The 22,160-nt window shown below is 37.5% G+C and overlaps 1 protein-coding gene across 4 annotated transcripts in view; it reads left to right on the top strand.

Moving 5' to 3' along the window:
• The window catches only part of PDE7B (phosphodiesterase 7B), a 215,004-nt gene that overhangs the window by 133,673 nt on the left and 59,171 nt on the right, over positions 1-22,160 (top strand). The gene's annotated exons all lie outside the window — the stretch shown is intronic.

Here is a 22,160-nt window from a genome sequence, read left to right as displayed (position 1 = left end):
TTAAATTATATAAGACAGCATTCAAAGTCAATTTCCTTGCTGCAGTCATCAATGAAGAATCAGTATTTTGTGTTCTCATAAACCTTTTATGTTATGTCTCTTTCTTTAAAATACTTCCTAATGAATACAATTATACTGTTAATTAACATGTTAAGAGATTATTGCATACATTTTTGTGATGGACTGGCAATTGAAAAAATGACGGGAGACGCAGGGAAGACGTCTGAGCAACTGCCAGCCCCGAGAGCCCCCGGGTAGCAGTATTTATTAAGAAAATGCAAATACAAAATCAAAACAATGACTTCAACATTAGCTCAGCAACATTATCTAGCTAGGCCTTGGCGAAGGTGATAAATTTCCCGTGAGAAAGCAGGGCACCAAAGGTCCCATGGGAATGGCTCAGATAGGTACTGTGAACTCCCACACACATTCCTGGCCTCTGAGCTTTGCAGATAACAGGATCAAACTCTCATCATAAAGACACTACTGCCCTCATGAGGAGCGTTTGTGATACCCCCAGATCTTACAAAGCTGTACAAGAACTTGCAGAATATGATGGATATATTACCACATTCCTCCTTTTTATTTATTCAAAGATAGGGGGTGTTTCAGTGGCAAAATACACAGTTCCTCGCAAACTTGGTTTCGTACACTTAAGGCTGAGGCACACATTTGAAATAGATTAGGAATACATTGAATACAGCAACATAACATAATAAGTGTAATAACGATTATTACAACTAATTGAAACAATAAACGTAACCATGAGCTGTCAGGAAGCCAATCCCATAGCAAAGCCCAAAGTGACTTATTGAAGCCATCTTTTCCTGCTTCGTGTTCAGCTATGCGGTCTTCCATATCATGAACAGTTCTTGTAATGTTAGGCTCATAATTATGTATAAAAAACACAACAATGTAAATGAATTAAAGCACAAACTCCTAACATTATATCTAAAGCATAAAGTAACTTGGCGAATTTCAGACACTTCTTCATTTAACATCTTAATATTCTCAACAGTATCATAAAACATAGCAACAGTAAAATTATTTAAAATATGAATATCTCTATAGTTCATAGCTATTCCAAAAGGTGGGTACATGCATACAAAGCTAACAATTAGTTACATTTAAACTCTTTGCTGCAATCCGAACGTCCTTGATGTAGGAATTTTCCTTCCATAAATTATCACCAAGGTCTCTAGTTTCTGAGATAATGGCAGCTCTCCGCCTCCGCATTAGAGTCCGTGGAGGCATAAGACGAATGGAAAAAAAAGTTGTGTAAAGTAACTTAGGCAACTCCAATTGACACCAATATTGTCCATAGTCTGAAACAGAAACATTAAACAGGATCAGAGTTGTAGCACAGGCTGAAGATATAATATCCTTATCAGGTCCCGAGTAAAGAATGTCTTGACCCTTATGCCAGGACCAATATGCTGGAAAAATCAAAAGATGCCGCTGTTTGCAGATTAATTTAGTCCATTCCCCAAAGGAACCTGCTGCATACAAGTTGATAACCTCAGATAAGCAGTCATCTTTTCCCAGCTTTCACAGCGCCACGCCTGGACTGCCGGCATCAAGAGAATCAGGAACCACGGAAACGCCATCCTGAGAATCAGGAACATCAGGAACGGAATCAGGAACCACAGGAACGCCATCCTGAGAATCAGGAACATCCTCACTGGCACCTGCGAAGGCGCTAGTGAATGATCAGGCCGGATACATCGACCAGGAACCCAACGAATTTGACCAAGATGTTCTACTGCTGCATAACCACGTCCCCACGTAATCAGCTCAGCGGGAACCCATGCCGGATCCGGAAGGAATCGCACCAACACTCGAGGCCTCACTGCATCTGTAGAAGGGAAGAAAAATGCCTGCTGGCCGCGCCGCAGGGGGTTACCAGACAAATTTAAAAATTTAAAGTATACAAAGCAAGATTTAAATGATCTTGAATTGCCGGAAGCCCCAGGAGCTTCCTCCTTTTTATTTAATTTAGCTAACATGTTCTTGAGCGTGCCATTATAACGCCCACAATAGCTTGTCCTGTGGAATTGTATGGAATTCCAAATTTATGTTCCACGGACCACTGTTTGCAAAACTGATCAAAGACTGTGCTCCGATAAGCCGCACCATTGTCTGTTTTTAAAGTTTGAGGCGTACCAGCCACTGAAAATGTCTTAATGCAATGATTGATGACATGTTTAACCGCTTCACCTCTTTGAGGAGTAGCCATTAGAAATCCTGAATAAGTATCCACAGTCACATGTATATACTTCCAAGGTGCAAATGATGGATACTGAGTAACATCCATTTGCCAAATCATTGAAGGTTTCAACCCCTGGGGTTGACTCCATAGGAATAGCTGTGCCTTGCTTTGAACAAGTTGGACATTGCTGAATTATGGCAGCAGCTTCTGCAGCAGTAAGCTTGAATTGATGTGCCAACGCTTTAGCATTTTGATGAAAATAACTATGGCTGTCCCATGGCTGGACAGTGAGAACTGAAGTTACAGCACTGTCAGCTTTGGCATTGCCTTGTGATAAAATTCCAGGTAAATTACTATGACTACGGATATGAGCAATAAAACACACATTCATACGCTGCTCCAAACATTCTTGCAACAACAAAAGCAAACGTAGAATATTAGGTGATATTCCAGGAGACAAATAAGAACCTGCTACAAAGGGTAACAAATTATATACATACAAAGAATCCACTATTAGATTAAAATCCTGATTTTGAAAATTTTGAAAAGCCAAAACTACAGCAGCAAGTTCTGCCTGTTGGGCAGACTTCTGCTCTGATGTCACTTTTGTATGCCAAATTCCAAATTTATCTTTCCAAACACAAGCACACACACAAAAAAATTTCTCCATCAGTAAAAACTGTAGGAGCATCTGATATACTGATTTACTGATTTAGGTCACACCCTGTCCCATTGATCTCTTTTTTTGTTGACTTTGACCCCCAGGAGCCCGACATTGCGCTTTAAAATGTCCAGGCTTCCCACAATTAAAAAAGTTTTTTAGCATTTCCTGCCCGGAGAGCCAGAACTAAAGTCTCCATGTTAAAAGTCTGACTCCCCACCTTTTGGCAATCTGCGTTAGCCTGATCTACTGCTAACTTCAAAAGCATTCATTCCGGCAAATTGATTGTCAATTTGCCTTTCAATAGCCACTTTCAATCTGCTAATGAAATTTTCATAGGGTTCATTGTTTCCTTGTTTGATGTTAGTAAAGGTCTTCTCACCACCTTCGCCGTCAGGGAGGGCCCGTACGGCTTGTAAATTTAACTGTGGGAGAAGAACGAACCCTCCTCAGGCATTCTATCTCTGTTGATTTAAAGCAACGCCCACACCAATTTCTACTGGATTAAGTTGAATCTCCACTCCAAAATCTACCAAATCATCTCCTGATAATTCCCCTCTATTTGTTGCTTTTGAATAGCTGCAGTAACTGCATCTACTTGAACTCTTAAAGGCAAACTCTTCTCTTCTGACAAAGTATTTTCAGTGCCTGACAGCCCTCTGGATTTATCTGGAGGTGCTGTCGGTGGCAATATACGTACCGCATTGTAAGGCGGCAAACCTTCTTCGGGGGTGATAGGAGCGGTTGTTCATGCGTAGCTAATGCATCCATAACCACCCTCCAGGTTAACAAAATTGAAGAAGGGCACGAGGCTCCTCGTGCAAAAATTTCCCTATCTTTCTCCAGCTCTACTTTAATACTACCTCCTCTGGATAACACGGAATATGTTTCCAAACATACTGTAATAAGTCCTCAATTTCTTTCTTTCCTACTTCATGTCCTCTACTATGAACTCCAAACTTAAAACTATTCCCAGCGATCTCTCTCATTTCTCTAAGGTGCTTTGTCTGAGCTGAGAGACCTTCCCCATACTCACGAAAAGAATCTGTCTCCGTCCAGCGAAGAAGATGAGGGCCCAGTCGACGTCCGCGACGATGAGTATAGGATGCGGGAAACGTATAGCTTTCAAGCTATCACGCCAAAACGTATAGCCTTCCAAACTATCACGTCGGAACGTATAGCTTTCAAAGCTATCACGTCGGGGTCACCACTTGTGGTGGACTGGCAATTGAAAAAATGACGGGAGACGCAGAGAAGACGTCTGAGCAACTGCCAGCCCCGAGAGCCCCCGGTAGCAGTATTTATTAAGAAAATGCAAATACAAAATCAAAACAATGACTTCAACATTAGCTCAGCAACATTATCTAGCTAGGCCTTGGCGAAGGTGATAAATTTCCGTGAGAAAGCAGGGCACCAAAGGTCCCATGGGAATGGCTCAGATAGGTACTGTGAACTCCCACACACATTCCTGGCCTCTGAGCTTTGCAGATAACAGGATCAAACTCTCATCATAAAGACACTACTGCCCTCATGAGGAGCGTTTGTGATACCCCCAGATCTTACAAAGCTGTACAAGAACTTGCAGAATATGATGGATATATTACCACACATTTTGGATAGCATATTAAGAGCAATCAATTTCCTAAATCCTAAAGGTGACAGAATCAGCTCTGGTGTTTATTTCCCAGCATTGGAAGCTTGCTCCCTCCAACCAAAATCTTAATGAGCTCCAGAAATGACAAAGTTAATGAGCAAACAAAAAATTAGTAATTGGGGGATTAAAGGGGAAATATAATGGAATCAAAATAATTTTTAAAATCTCTGGTAACAATATAATGAAATTAAGTATGTGTTTAACTTCTTTCTGTTGCAATTAGTACAGAATAATCATCTCCTAAATTATATTCAGTTTTTTAGATATTTGATTGTACATGTTTGATTGTGAATTGTGTCCAAATAAATACTTTGGGATCAAAATCACTTTTTGTAAGTCGGTGGGAATTTAGACATTTCTTTTTTTAAAAAAAACAAATTTTATTAATTTTCAAAGACAATACACAAACAAGCAAAACATAAAACATAAAAACATAAAACATCTTTTCTGAAAGCTGCTTGATCTTGGGTTACATCTCTTCATGAAGACACAAATTCAAATTCATGTTCATTTTATATATCATTCCATATCTTATTACCATATTCCATTTTCTATATAGCTTCTCACCTCTTTTAACTTTCTTAGTTTTATTTTATTTATCTCATCTCAGTTCAGATCATTATGCTTATTATTCTTTGTCTGTTCTGTTTCCAGCTATCTATTTATCTTTTCTCTTTAAACAAAATTTCTCCTGTACACTAATTGGAGTGTGACGCCTTTAACTCTTTCTCCTAAATTTATAACACTTAGTATAGCACATAACTTCCATTGGGATTCTGTGTAGTACATTCTAAAGTTACACATTATATTTTTAAAAAAGAAACATTTATAAGTATGTAATACAATTAAAACAACTATCCATGCCAATTCAAATCTATCCAATTGAATATCATACTTTTATGGAACACTTATACTTTCCATAGTTATTTTCCCCTCACTTCACATCACTTATATTTTAAATCATTGTATCATTAAAATGTTCCCATTTCCTCCTACTTCAATTCTCTCATTTATTTCATTGCCTTCCTTTTATTCACTAAGTTACACTGAATATTTTATCCCATTTTTTGATCACATGTTGTTTCCAATTTTCTAACATTATTTCTAAGTACAAATATAACAATACAATCTTATGTACCTTTGCAGAATCCCTTTTTCAATTAAATTTTACCCATTATCTCTAAATGAATCTTGTTTCTTTACATCTTGCTCCACACCATTGAGGCTTCTCATCCCTTCCTTCCTCCCTTGCTTCTTCTCCCTGCCCTTTTTACCCCCTTGTCTCTCCACCTCCCTTTTCTTCTTCTGCATTTCCCCTTTCTGTTGTTTTCTAACATTATATCCACTTTTCACCTTATTTTTCTCTTTTTTGGTTGTTTTTTTAAATCTTAAAGTCCCCTTTTTCTTTTCCTCCTTCTCCCTTTCTTCCCCAAATAAAGTTACTTGTTCATCAAAGATGGCTTTTTCTTTATCCCAATCATCTTGTTGTGCAGTCAGTTTCTCATATGTGCAAATCGCCATTTCTAAGAATTGAAAAAGAGCGCCAAGAGATTCTTTCCCTTCTTGTTCTTCTTCTTTGTATTTTTGAGTTCAATTTTCAATTCATCCACAAGTGATGCCATTGTAGAAAGAAATTTTTTTTTCCAAAACAACCACCCAAGTGTTTTTAGTCCTTCAAAGATAATTTCCAAAAGTCCCAATGTCACCAAACAGTCCAAATAAGCTGTTTCTTTTAGCACTTTCTTCTTTCTTCACTTTCTCTTTCTGGGGTTACTGTTTAGTTGCAAAGTTCCAGTTAAAATGTATCTTTTAGAAGTCTTGTTAGTATTTAATGATTCTTTAAAATTCTAGGCAATCTCCTCCTTAATTCCAAATCCTGCTCCAATTCTTTTCCTCTCCCTTCCCACTTACAGCAAAAAATTTTTTTTTGTAATGTTCAGAAATCGTTATTATCCCTTTAGCGTTTAATTATCCAGTTTACCTATTTCTCATGTATTTCTGTTCGCTGTCAACGTTAGGATGGAGAGTGAAAAAAAAAGAACTTTCCCTTTTACTTCCATTCGCCGCTTGTAAACTTGTAAATCTCTGGGAATGATGTATCTTTCGCAAATTTTAAGTTCCAGAATACCTTCGTTGTTGCTTTGTCCCGGTCAGCAAAAAAACTTTCACTTCTTCTTAACTCCTCCTGCACTTTCTTTTCCAGCTGAGTGCTTCTTTGTGGCTGCCATTTCTGACCGCCGCTCTACCACCTTCAGAAAAGGGGGTTTAGCCGGCTAGGGAAGAGAGGTGCGATTTCTCTCGACCCTGCCAGATCCCCCCTATCTTCACCACCTTCTATGGAGGTAGCTAGCCCTGAAGCCAGATGGCTCAGGGCACTCCAGAGGCGAGCACAGGCAGAAACCGCGCACGATCACAGATTCCTGCCTGCCCCGAAGCGCTGCAAACCGGAACTCCAGGAATTTAGACATTTCTATGTCTGCATTAGTGCCTAGCTAAATACCTACAATGGTTTTTCTAAATTATTTTTCTTTACAGTGTTATTTAAAAGTAAATGAGTAACATTGTGCTTTCCTTATTATAGGCTACTATTTAATACAGAGAGAAAGAAAAAGAAAGAAAAAGAAAAGTGAAATGAATCTTTATAATTAAGGCAAATGCATTCTGACCATTTCCAAAAGTGTTAACTTAGTCTACATTTTCATTATTAAATACTAATTTATTTATTTCATTATATAATATTACAAAACTAATATTCATTTTCATACTCTATTATGTTATAGGTATAACTGACTTTGAGATTCAATTCATGGCATTTTTATTTAAGTCTGTTGAGTTTGGTTTTAGATAACAGCCAGCACTGTGTACAAAGTTGTATAAGCACTGTTCTTATAGCATGATAGTGTCTACTACATTGAATGTTTGGTCTCCTAAACTTACCCTTACTAAGTCCATAAAACTCTTGGCTATTTCATTACCAATATAAAAACAAACCAAAGCAATAAATCTATTTTGCCTTCATCTCTTCATATTTTATGTTATTCTATTGCAATTTTTACAAAATAGTAATATATTTACAAAATAGTTATATTTTTACAAGGTAGTATATTTTCAGATATATTTTCCTAAATGTACATTTTAAAAATTTGGACCAATGTGACAAATATATCCACATCTGTTAGTTCAAATAATAAGTATATGCTTTTTCCCTAATGTGATTGTTTTTTATGGAGAAACCACACCACAATATTCAGAAAAATACAAATACTGTAGGATAATTTTTTAATTGCACGATGGCTTAGAAATTATGAAATTATATAAGTTCATCTCCAAATACAAAGGGAGTGCATTTTGTTCCTTTTCTAATGTGAAAAAAATTTAACTGCAATATACATACAGAACAGTGATGGCCAACCTTTTTGTTGTGGTGTGCCAAAAGCACGCGCACGCACAATAGTGCATGTGCATACGGGTGCTGGCACCCATAATGCAATGCGCCCCAGCCCCAGCCCCTGCGCATGCACATGCAATACCTGCGCCCTGCCCCCTTGCCTGCACTGTGCATGTGCGCGCCTCCCAGCTGATTTTTGGCCTATTTGAGGCCATTTTTGTCCTCCTGAGGCTTGAGGGAAGCCTATGCAGCCCCAGGAGACTGAAAAATGGGCCTTCTGGAAATACCTGTGCCTGTTTTCAGCCTACAGAGGGCCTTTAGAGATCAGAGGAGGTTGTTTTTGCCCTCCTGGAGGCTTGAGGGAAGCCTGTGGAGCCTCAGGAGGCTGAAAACAGGCCCATTTCAGCACTTCCAGTATTTCCAGAAGGCCCATTTTTCAGCCTCTCAAGGCTACAGAGACTTCCCTCGAGCCTCTGCAAGGGCAAAAACAGCCTCAAATGGGCCGAAAATCAGCTGGGACATGCGCGCATGCACAGAGCAGGTAAGTTTGGCTGGGGCTTGCATGCCCACACAAATGGCTCTGCTTGCCACCTGTGGCATCTGTGCCATAGGTTCGCCATCACGGACATAGAGCATATTTGTAATCCTTTGAAGATATCTAGGTAGAATCAGAAGTGCATCCAAAAATGTGACAGCCAATCAAAACCTTTCTAACTGATAAGGAGAGTAGGGGTACTTCCACCACTCCATACTCAGCTATTGGCCAATGGAAAGCAGAGTTTGCCCCTCAATAGGGCAAGTGTATTTCTTGTCCCCTGATGGCACCTCTTGGCATGAGTCTGTATTTTAGAGCTTTTATTAATTCCTGCCATTCCATCACCCATCTCTCTAGTGACCCCACTGACTGCCTGTTGTAAAAAAAATGGAGCAGAAGAGAGTTGTACTCCCTCTAACTCTATGATAAGTACCCAGTAACATCATTGCCCAGGGAATTAATTTGCTTGAACTGAACTGAAACTGTACCTAGTAATGCTCTCACAGTGCAGAGGCCATAGGAAGAGAAAAGGGAAAGGAACAACAACAAGCACCGCAAATTACTCTGCACAGCTGTCTTCTCAATTTATTCCTGCCTAATGTTCATATTTTCAATTTGTAGAAGTTATATGCCAGTATATACATTATTGGAAATGTTCTTTGAATGTTTTATTTAATAACAATAGTCTTTTTTTGCCGTTTCTACACATTAACCAAGAATATTAGGGTTTTATGAATTTTTGCAGGAATTAATCTAGAATTTGCTACTTTTGATTCTGTGCTCTCCTATTTATTTTCTAATAGTATATTGTAATGTTTACAAAGTGTCTAAGTAGAAAGGGTTCAGAAAGGAATTATAAGGAGGCAATCCACATGAAGTTATGGCCAGAAAATATAATTGTGACTTGCTTTTTGAATACAGTATCCAGAAGTCCCAGGAGGATTGGAGAGCAACATAAGAAGTTGTTCTGCTTTTCAAAACCATATAGGAAGAATATTTTTGAAAAATACAAGATGAGGTTTGACGTGTAGCTGTTGCTTTGGAAATTTGTATTACTGTTTCACATGATGTAGTGTTGAATGTAGAAGAAATGACTATCTGAAGAGCCATAGCCAAGCATCTGGACTGTCATATTAGTAATCAGCATAGAGTGGAATAACAGTGGAACGAAATGAAATGTGAGTGTGTACATGCACACATATACATACACAACCACAAACACAGAGAGAGACAGGCGATAAAGGATAGAAAAATGTCAATCTCCAAAGGAAAAAAAAATACCATGTGCATTTCCAATCTGGAAACAATTTATATTAAAATGACACTAAATTAGAAGGTTAGAAAGGGAGAGCGAGCTGTATATGATTTCTAAAGTAATTTGGGTAGGGAGGGGACAAGGAAAACCAAACAAGAGTTTAAAGTTTTGTGGGGCAATTAGTAGTTGACTGTTCTGTGGAATAGACCTCAGTCAGAAAGGCATAAAGTAATCCTGCATCAACCACATTTTGTGGGCAAGTGATACTGGAAAATATGGGGAGAACTACCAGGGTAGGAAAAATAATATTGCCATCTCTTCCTGTTAATTCAATAGAACAGCATTCTCTCTGGGACTTCTAATGGCTCTTTTACACTTGGAAGAACAGTATTGAAATAAACAGGAGGAGCAGTATAAGGAAACATGGTACTTTCTAAATAGTGACATGTTATTTTCTAAGATGCTAGAAGGGTTATTTGAAAATTGGAAAAAGTAATTGGGTTATTGGAAAAGTAAAAGTATTAGTAAATTTCAAAGACATCAATTAACTCTGGTCACAGAGATATTTCGAGATATTTCTCCATAAGGTAGATGAATATTTACTAGAGTATACAAGAACAATTCTAACTATTCAAGAACTATCAGATGCTTTCAATAAACTTCATCATAATTTCCTGATTAGAATCGACAACTATCAGGACAGGTTAAGAATCTCTTGGACTTGTATAAATTAATTCCTTTTCAAATACTTTCTTAAGTGTAATCATAACTTCTTAACTGTTTTACATTAAATCTTGGCATTAAATTCTCATTTCCACAATACTTGCAATATTCATTTTCTGTTGCCAGCTTAACCACCTTTTTTCATTATACTGTGCTGGAACTCTACTCTTTCAGGTCACTTTCCCCATACAATCTGCATCCTAAAACTTACAACTTTCCTTTTCATAGCCCAGAGAAATGCCACAAGAGTTTTTTGGTTTGGTTGGCTTATGCCAATACAGCTGCCCTTGGTCATAAAAAAGTGAAGAGAAACATTGAAGTCAGAGAAAGATGTCTTCAAGCAAATAATAGAATAATAGAAGGCTTATGGAAACATCAATATTTTTAAAAAATCTAAAAAGAATCTACTCAGGAAGGAAAACCTACACCATTTCAGACAAATGGTTGTCCAATCTCTTCTTAAAAACTTTCAGCGTTGGAGCATTTACAATTTCTGGAGGCAAGTTGTTCCACTGATTAATTGGTTCTCGTCTCTGTAACAATACTCCTAGACAAGACAATTCATATTTGAGCATCTGGAACTGCCACACAAGGGGGTCAGTGTCCCAAAGGTCTTTTTTTTTTTTTTCCTCAAGAGATAACTGGACTTTTTGGTTTTTCTTTGAAGATGTTTCGCTTCTCATCCAAGAAGTTTCTTCAGCTCTGACTGGATGGTGGGGAATGGAAGGATTTATCACATCATCCAATGAGAGCTGAAGAAGCTTCTTGAATGAGAAGCGAAACATTTTCAAAGAAAAACAGAAAGTCCAGTTGGCTCTTGAGAGTGAGAAAAAACACTTTGGGGGCAACCATGACCTGGATGACTGAGAATCTCCACAGACAAAGGGGTCAGTGCAATGCAGCACAAAGGAACAGGGCAGCCTCACTTAAGGGGATCCTTTACAAAGACTTTTTTTTGGAAGCTAATCGCTTCAAAGCTTGGCACAACCTTAGTATGAATCCAATCATATTGTATAGTCATGTTCTTCGGAATCTAGAACTAAGAACCCTTAATCATCCATAATGCATACACCTCGACTTACAACAGTTTGTTTACTAACTGTTCAAAGTGACAATGGCAAAGTGGTAACTGTTCAATGGCAAACCATTCAAAGTTACAATGTTTTTCACAGTTACAACCTTGGCAGCATTCCCTGTGATCATGTGATCAAAATTCAGGTGTTTGGCAACTGGTTCATATTTATGACCGTTGCTATGTCCCAAGGTCATGGGATCACCGTTTGTAACTTTCTGAAAAGCAAAGTCAATGAGGAAGACAGATTCACTTAACAACTGGGTTACTAATTTATCAACTGCAGTGATTCACTTATCAACTGAGGCAAGAAAGGTGGTAAAATGGGACAAAACTCACTTAACAAATGTCTTACTTAACAACAGAAATTTTGGACTAATACACTGGATGGTAAATCTGATAATTTGTGGGAGCTAAAGCAACATGCAATACCTGGAACACACATGAATCACTGTTGTACCATCTAGACTGGGACCAGTTGTGAGTACATTAACAGCAGAATGGCTACTCCATCAGCTGGTTAATGAGATGCTAAGTTTACCTCTTCTGGACAGAATTTTTTTGCATTTCGGGATATAAAAATACATCCATGGAAAGATATCTTGATTAGATGTTACTGATTATTACATGACATATTAATAATATCCACATATTGATTAAACCAATCATCTAAAACGGTTCAACTATGTCATCTAATCCAGTTGCCTTGCTATTGTTGAAAATACTTCTTCAACTATGTTTCACTTGAAACATTCTGGTGCTCTTCCTCTATTTGCAGCCCTTCCAATGTTACATTATCCATAAAATTTGAATATCTGGAAATATGTGAAAATGAGTAAATTTGAAAAGTTGTCCGCTTCCTCTATTTAATTATTAGGCTTGTCTACTATGAGAAGTTTCCATCTATTGTGGACAGATTCCAGCTGTGGCCTTTAAAATGTGCAATGTTTGTAACTATTACTCTCCATTTCTTATTGCACATTTTAAATAATTTTCTGTGATGCAAAAGTGAATGGTTGAATTAATATGAAAAATCTTATTAATCATCCTTTGGTGAAGGATACCCAAGGATCGACCAATCTCTCAATTCACCAGAAGAATAAGGTTCACAGGCTTTAAAGAATTGACTAATAAAACTATGATCAGAGAAAAGAATGTAGATTCTGCACACATGTGTCATTAATTGGGGAACTAAAATTAAAAATTATAAACATGAGATCAGTCCGAGAATTTAGTCCATCCATACTCCCCCAAAAAGAAAACTCACATTTCAAAATATAGGTGATTGGATACTAATAAGGTGGAATTCCATTAGATTGAATTGGGGCTGGAAGGCAGAATCCATTAAATGTATATTGAATGCAAACCAATCAAAATCATACTGCTTGATTCTATAGGTAAACAAAAATACATCTCTATATGTAGTATTTGCAATTTATTAAACTATAATGCAGATTTGGAAACAAAAATTATGTTTAAAATAGAAATCGCAGCTCAATTCAGTTCAAAATGTCTTTTTTTTGAAAACTGCATGTAGTTCAGATACAAGAAAAAGTGCCTTCAAAGCTATAGATATTAGTTCATTTTAAAAAAATCTCATGAATATATGAAAAGGGGACAAAACTGAGCTATAAAAAAATAAAAAACTGAGCAAAAAAGGAAAAATTGAGTAAAATTCTAATTTTTATTCGATCTTAGATTGAATTCAGTGTTTCAGCTGAAATTCATTGTTTTTAAATACAGAAAATAAAATTTGTTCATTGATTTGTTTAAATCTGGTGTATTTGTTCTAGGCTCAGTGATTATTATAACTATTACCCATTTTTCTCATTCTCTCATGCCTTAGTATTTAATTATTAGAACTCTGTACCCACAACACGGGGACATGCACAATCATTTAAAGTGCTATTATATACAGTATATAGTATATAATAGTAATAACACAGAAATGTCTACTTTCCACATTGCTTTTTAGATGCCATCAGGAAGTGATATATCTTAGTGTCTCCCTTTTTTCTCATAGATTTTTTAACAGCTTCACAAAATTGCAACACAAAAAAATGTAGCTTTTTTCAAATGACTGAGCAAGGAGGATTGAGGGATATTTTTGTCTAACCTAAGAATGCAGCATCCTTAGGCTTGTTCTACTGAAAGGAAGTTCTAAGGATGCAGGCAACTTTCAAACCTTTTTGTGTGTATTTTTGGAGAACCCTCTGACCAATGTTCTTGAATATGTTGACATAATTTCTTGCCATTTTTGTGGCAGGAAACAATTCAAAAAAGGTAGTCTAGGCCCAAAGAGAAGCGAATGCTAAAATACTATCCAATCATGGGAATCATGCACGGAAGATCTTGGTCTTATCACTTGGCATCATCATCGTGCCTATTCTAGCCCTTGCCACCCAAAAAACATGAAGACCCTACCCTGTATGTCCAATGAAGCAGGATAAAGATTTCCTAGTTATTTGCTGAAAGTTGAGTAACAAAGCGTGCAGAACAGCCACTGCTAATTTTGTCCTTGTGTTTCTTGACCACGTTTACTGCCCAGACCTCACAAGTCTTTTACTAATATTTCTGTAGGCTCTGTGTCCCTAGAAATATTCTTACATCTGGCTTTGCTTATGGTGAAATTATATGGTTTGGGAAAGGTCAAATTACTACAGAATTGATGGGAAGCGTATCCACTATATTTAGATAGCCTGTCACGTACTCTCATGTGCAGAATTACAACTTCGTGAACAGCATGCATCATTAAAACCAAATAGTAAAAATGTGCAAGTAATCAACCTACAGAACCTAATGTACAAATATTGTTTCAAAAATGCCGTTTTTATTTCCACCTATATAATATGAAGTGGCTCACTTTGAGTAAAGTATCTAACGTAGTTGATGAATCATCATAAAATACTGCACAAGGATATTAGTATTGCTTGATACAATTAAGTGATCTGAGAATATTGTTTTATTAGTTTGTGTTTAAAGTTACTGAAATATTTAGGCTTTTGGTTTTGCATGAAAGATGGATGTCACAGCTGAAATCTGTAATTTGGGAATAACTGTAAAAAGTTTCTGATATCAGAAATACATAACAATATTTATGGGTTTTTATTAATTGCTGAAGGGGGAAAGGGAGCAAGAATATTTTGATGATATGAAAGTAGAGATACACCACTCTGCTTTGCATTCCTTTTCCTAAACAATGAAGATCACCAAAGAAAAACAAAATTCAGTCAGTGTTTTAAGATGCCATTGCAATTATGCCTTTGCTTCTTCATATGGTACCTTGGTATTTATCATTAATTTGATTTGGGAGGCACGATGAGTACCAAAAACTATGAGTACTAAACAAATTTTCCCCTATGGAATAATATAGTGAGTTACAAGGCAGCAGACATTGACAAATTTTAGCTTGCATGTTGCATACCAAACTATCAGCAGTCTTTCCCATGATTGTGATTCCTACTGAACCAGACTGAGAGACCATTTAAAGGCTCAGGAACCCTTTGCAGGTGTTATGGCTTAATTAGCTGATTAGAGTGGGACACTTTGAGTCTAGAATATTGAACCTTTTCACAATATTCTAATTTTGTGAGATTGTGGATTTGGGGTTTTCATGAGCTGTAAGCCATAATCATCTCAATTATGACACATCATGGCTTGAACTATCTTACTTTGCATGTAATGAGTCTATCTCATATATTAGTTTCACCTTTTAAGTTGCATTACTGAAATAAATGAACTTTTGCACGATATTCTAATTTTTCGAGTTTCATCTGTATAGCTTGTTGAAACTCACTTTAAAGGAAGCATTTAAAAACTGTTGCTGAGCTTTTGCTCAGTCTTTGATTCTGTTTATAAGATTTCAGAAGAGCTTTGTTTGTTAGTTGTAGAGCTGAGGGTAAATACTGTATTTTCCTTTATTTTTAGCGCGTCTTTTGCTGTTCTGTTCGGATATGTTCCTTCTTTATGCAAGAATGGAAGACAGCAGTGTTTGATATAATTAAAAAGCATACCAAATATACAGCCTGAGCTTGCTAAGTACTTGAGATGGTTGCTTGTTCTGAGCATCAACTGCACAACTACTGAAAAATTGGTTATTTTGTTGTTATTGATGATGATGAATGATCATATAGGAAAAGAAATAAATAGCACAGCAAGTACACTTTCAGCCTGTTTCGCTTGTGTCCAAGTTAGAAAATGTTAATGGAAAAGAATACAATTGAAACTACCTATTTTGTCCAGTTGATTAGTTGAACATCTAAGTACTTACTTAAAGAAATGGGAAAAACATTTATTGAGAAGAGAAGACCGTTCTGATTTTCTGCTTCCATTTCAATTAAGTCCTACAAGGATTTAATATTTTGAGCACGTTTTAAAATCATCCCTTGGGTCATTTTTTCTTCTTCTGTGTGTTACATAGGTAGCTGGTTTCAGTAAACAAAATCTGTCACCCCCGACTATTCTTGGCATCCTGAGTTACAAAAAAGCAGCAAGGGGTTTACTCTAGTTTCACTTTGTTTTCAGGGCTTAAACATTTTAAATGTTTCAAATATTTTCCATCAGAATGCAGTTTGAAGCAATACTCATATCCTTACCAAAGAGTTTTGCCAGGTAATAGTTAAATACAGGGTTATCTTGGCTTATCTTGTAATAGTTTCTCTGTTTTCCTACTTTATTAGAACAGAATAATTCATCAACAGATGTATATTTAGATAGCAGTTCTATGTTCTTTATCTCATTGGTCCTAACCTTTTTTTTTTTGCTTTATACTTCCCATTTGACTTCTGTAGATCTGTTAGTTTGATCTCTGTGTCATGCTTTCATGAACAATTGAGGTTTCCTTTGACTGCTAGATTTCCAGTCTCTGATATATTCCTTATACCTGTGATGGCAAACCTATGGCACAGGTGCCGGAAGTGGCATGCAGAGCCATTTCTGCCGGCATGCAAGAGGTCACGTGGAAGAGCCCATTGCGCATCCCTGTGCGCTGCCGCCCAACAGCTGATTGTTGGGTATCTGGTGTGCATGCGCGGGGGGGCAGGAGACACACACGTATGCGCAGAAATGCACAGCGCATGCACAGGGAGTGGGAGGCGTGTGCATTGTCTTCTGGGTGCTGGCATGTGAGCAATTTTCAGCACAGGGGCCCAAACAGGCTAGCCACCACTGCCTTATACCATATTGTGTATCATAAAAATGAACCAGGATAGAAAGGACTTCAGAGAGCTGTACGTTATTTCTCTTTCCAATTCTAGGCAGTTATCTCAGGTTGCTCTCTTTGATTGGTTTGTTTTTTTAATATCAAGTCAATTTGTAATTTAAAAAAAAGCATTCTACTATCATTGAACTCTGTATACTGTATATATTACTCGGATCTGGCTAGGCAGACTGGGACAGATTGCTCTAATTCAGAGCAAGATTAGTATTAGTAGGAGGATCGAGTGATGTATTATCTACTTTGTTTATATATAAAATGAAATGTCAATTTTTCTACCTCCAACTAGTATAACAGTCTATGAGGCAGTTTTGAAGCATTGCTCCCTCATTTTAGGCTAGAAAAACAGAACAGGGTTCTTTTGTCACACAGTCTGCAGTCTCTGTTATGTATGTGTACCTTCAAGTCAGTTTTGACTCCTGGTAACTATCTGAACAAAAGTATACATTGCCATATGGATTGGGCAATTTTCTTGAGATTTCAGAAGTAGTTTTCCCGTATCTCCTTGCTAGGCTGAGATAGAGGGACTGGCCCAAGGTCACCTTGCTCCAAGGTGAGATTGGAATTCAGGATCTCCTGGTTTCTAACTTGATGCTTTGAAGTTCCAGGGGTGTCAAACCGGTGGCTCGTGGACCCGATACGCATGCCATGCCTAACCTAGCTCTGCGAATGGTAAAATGTCACATGACAGCAACATGATGCCGTGAGTTTGACATCCGTGCTTTAAACACTTCACTAAACCTAATCTCCGTTGTATGTGTATCTAGATATAATGGCTCTTGAAGACAAATAATAGCTCCTACATAGCAATGGAGTGGACAGAGAGGAACATCTAAGGGCTTAATAGCTGCCATGGAAACAGGGCTATCCTAATACGTTATAATCCCAATCCATATGGCAATGTGTACTTTTTATAGGCTTTTCTTGTTGCAATTTAACTTCAGAATAAGCTGATAGTAGTAGATTATCCCTTAGGCATGACTGGATGATCTCTTTTACCAAGGCTTTTGGCTCAATTTGCTGTTAGTAGCGACTGATTTTAAATAGGGTAGGCTTTAATGGGATTGTGATGTTGCTTTTTAACTGGTAATATGATTTCTATATGGGACTGGATTTTGTTCATCCGTTGTTATCTTCTGATAGCAAGTGTATGCTTACGTACACAGAGAAGCTTAGAACACACTGAAAAGTGGATAATAAAGTCATGAAATGCAAATAGCACAAACCTTAATAATTCAGCTTAAAGTTATACTTAAATAACATCCGTATCTGTGAGTGTTTATAATAGCAGGATCAAGCATTCACTGCTAATAAACAATAACTAGGGTTGTCCAATGGCAAAAAGAGTCTGTTAATCAGCAAGTGGAAATGATTTCTCAGTCACCAAACCAGGCTAATGCTGGTAAACAACATCTACTTAGCAAAAGGTCTTTCCAAGATGAAAGGAAGCTCAAACATCCTGCTTTGTACACAGAAGACATTGTGCCTTCTCCAGTAGACAGACATTCATTAACTATTAGAGGAATTATTTTCTAACAGCATTTCCCGGTCAGACTCCAGTGACTCAATTCTTAAATGTTTCTTTTAAGAGGATATTTTTCCAGACTTCTGGAAATCTATCACCAAATATTTGTGTCACACCTTAGGCACTAGTTTCCAACACATCTTGTGGATCGCTAATTAAGGTTTGCATAATGCCACAAAATTGCAAGCATTCCTTTGAAATAAGAAAGCAATGTATACAGCACTGTGGAAGTAAATGAAAGGAGGAGGTGTTACCTTAAAAGCACCCTTAAATCAAAAGTTACAGGTAGTGATGTTTGGCTGCAAGGAATTTTTCAAGATTGGAGGTAGGCAATATTCTCCTTAAAAAACACGTCGAAAATTATTCAGGTTCCCAAACAGCTTCCTTACTTAAGCATGATTTTATTAAAAATGATAGAATGAACAACAGAATCAGCTGACATGATCCTGAAGTCAGGAACACCTGTATCATTAGAGTCATAACAGGGAACATGGGAAAAGAAAACAGTTATTGAGTTAGTTTCAATTCATTCAGCAGTGGTTTGGGGTCATAGTCAAGATTGCTCCAAAAACCTTTTAACTGAAAAATGGACAAATAATGGCTCAATCAGCATTTTTGAAAATATAAATATAAAAAAATAAAATTGATCTGGACTTCATGTTTTGAATATAATCAGTTTTCCTACTCCCCCTTCTCTTGTTTTCTATCTTCTTCCCTTTAAGTTGGCCTAGTACACATCATCAGACCCAATTTGTGTTAAAGGCAGAGAGTTAGGGACTATCTATTCTAGTAGTCCAATGGTCACCAACCGGTGGTCCGTGAAAAAAATTTGGTGGTCCACAGAGACATATCCCTCCCAAAGCACTCCCCCCAAAGCAATTAAACCAGGATGCGTGGAAACACAAGGCAGTGTTTCCCACGTGGCCCGCCCACCCACAGGCCCACACCCTTCGGCCAAGCACTCCTTATCTTGAGTAGAGTTGTGCGAGCTGGAACTGGATAGTAAGACCAATGGCGGAGGAGGGAAATCCACCCTGGGGTGGCTTGCTGACGTTGGTGAGAAAGTTGGTCCCATATTCCAGACCTGCAGTAGTCACAGGACTGGCCCTTTGGTCATCCCGGAGCAGCTCCTCCAGTCCATGACAGGCCGGTGCACCTGGGTGGAGGAGCAGGTACTCCAGGATGACCAAAGGGCCAGTCCTGTGACTACTGCAGCTCTGGAATATGGCACCGACTTTCCCACCAATGTCAGCAAGCCACGGTCAGTCAAAATTCATACTAGTGGTCCGCAAGATTTAAAATTATGAGTTTGGTGGTCTCTGAGGTCCAAAAGGTTGGTGACCCCTGTTCTAGTCTTGACTTAAGGTTATTTTTCACAAATCACTAGTTGGTATGTGCTTCTACCATATCAAGTACAAGAGCCAAAGCATTGTACATCTCTGCTATGTGCCATATACTTGTAAACACACTAGAGAAATTTCTTGAAAGTTAATATTTGTATTCCAATCTTTTTCTTCTTCTGTTGAATCATGTTCAGTTCTCAGAGACTGCCTGGATAAGTTTCAGTTTTCCCAGCAAAGTTTTTCAGAAGCGGTTTTCCATTGTCTCTTTCCTAGGACTGAGACAAAGTGAATGGCCCAAGGTTAGCAATAACAATAACATTTAGACTTATGTACCACTTCATAGTGCGGTAAATCTCTCTCTAAGTGATTTACAGTTACCATATTGCCCCCAACAATCTGAGTCTTCATTTTATCCACCTAGGAAGAATGGAAGGCTGAGTCAACCTTGAGTTAGCCAGGATCAAATTTCTGGCTGTGGGCAGAGTTATCCTGCAGTACTGCATTCTAACCACTACGCCACCATGGCTGTATCATATTTACCCATCTGGTTTCATGCCCAAAGGGAGACTAGAATTGATTGGTCTCCCACTTTCTAGCATGATGCCTTAAAAACTACACCAAATTGGCTTTCCTTTCAATCTTACATTTTATGAAAAAAGGGGCCTGTGCATAATTTGAATAATACCATTTCAAGAGATCTCTTTGTGTATCATTGTCTCATATGCAAAGTTTTAAGTGTCATTGTGACACATTATTTTCTCTTTCTGGAGGGTGGGTGGGGTGTAGATGAAACAATATCCCTAAGGATATATTTAATGGAAAATAATAAAGCATGTGATGGATCAAGGTCATGTATTGCCTGGTCATGAATGATTGCTTATAAAAGATCAAAGAAAATTTCTATACCCAAATTCGTAAATCTCTCTAAACAAATTGGACAGAGCATATGACTGGTCTGACATTCTGTATAGTTTTTATGTAAAATTAGCATTTTCCCTTTCCTACAACAGCTCCCACTGTTTTATCTCATGTGATTCCATCCATGATAGATGGAATGCAAGTTGTTGAGAATGAGTTCAAAGTGCTTGAAGGATCCTTTTTGTTTTGCTTTTTCTGTGTGTCTCTCTTCTTTATACTGTAGTTCCATTTTCTGTTTCCCTATCTAGGAAGAAGACTGATATGGCCAGAGGTTTTAATTACTTGTTTGCAGTCCGAAGATGGTATGAAATTAGGCCAAAAACTAAATGTGTGCACATCCCTGCTTTAGGATATTGTGGAAAAAAAATGTGGCCTTATAATTTTTGAAAAAGAGATGACCACTGGTGTCTGTTCAGTGAAGGGGTGTGTGTCTCATAGCCAAACGGACAGACACTTCTATGAGAAGTGGTTCAGTGATGTAGCAATAGAAAATACATAAAGTTCCTCAAAAATGAACTTGAACGAATTGTTGCTCTTCTGCCTTGTTTGTGACTTCCTTCACTAACAAACTTTTATTCCTAATATTTTTTTCATTGCACAAGATATATCATAGAAAGTGGGGCTCTATTTAAGCAGGAGATAAGAATCCATCCTTTTTGCAGCAAAATAATCCTTCCATTATTGACTTCTTGTCTTTTGTCTCTTATTCTTTCTTTGGCAACAAAGACAATTTATAGAACGTGATCCTTTTAAGCATAGTTTCTTGTAAAAATTGTCAAAGAAGTAGGAGGGAACATAATTAGTGTCTGGGAGAGAATAGGATTTTCTTAGCAATCTATGACAGCTGTAATATAATTTAAATTATTATTAAAAGAACGCAAGTATAAAGCTACCCCACTCCCATAGTTTTTCACACAAAAGAGAGATGTTAAATCTGCTCTACAGTTTCAGAGCAGCTGATTATATCTTATTTCTTGTCCACATGATAAGACATTTTAAAGAGGGCACAATAACCACAACATGCAAAAGAACATCATGTTCCAGGCAACACAATTTCTCTCTCCCTCTTATACAACAATCACGCTGTAACTTTTACAACTGCAATATTCTTGGTTGGTATATGATTTTTCTCCAGCTGTTTAAAAAAGTGTTAACAATCATTCCAATGAGAGTAAATTATATGTAAACATTTATTTTGTTGGCTTTCTAAACTAATGATACTACTTTATATTACTTTCCTAAGCCAACAATACTTTAGATCTGAATCAACAGCTCCCAAAAGATTCTACTAATGCACTTACACATTTCCTGAAAACACTTTCTACTCTTCATTTCAAACTCTTACCTTTTCCTTTTGTAAATCAGATGATCCTCTTAAGTGTTGCTGAACTGAAAGTCCAAGCAATCTCATGCAATCTGGTTCATGGTAAGAGATGCTGGAAGTTACAAAATCTTTTGTACTACCAAATAGACGGGTCCTCAAAGAAGATTTCGTGGGGCTGTATGGTTGGTGGAGTCAAAGCCAAAGCTAAGTGATCCCTCTGGAAAAAACAGTGTTCTTCTGTAGACAGAGGTGATGAAGTTTGCAACATTGTAAGATATAAAAGGGGTGTTCGACTCTCATTCATGTAGGTTGTATGAAACTCAGCTGAGAACCTTAGA

Source organism: Pseudonaja textilis, chromosome 1, assembly GCF_049901715.1.
Source record: "Pseudonaja textilis isolate UNSWEBS1 chromosome 1, rPseTex1.2, whole genome shotgun sequence".
NCBI classification, from domain to species: Eukaryota; Metazoa; Chordata; class Lepidosauria; order Squamata; family Elapidae; genus Pseudonaja; species Pseudonaja textilis.
This window is presented reverse-complemented; position numbering and strand designations above follow the sequence as displayed.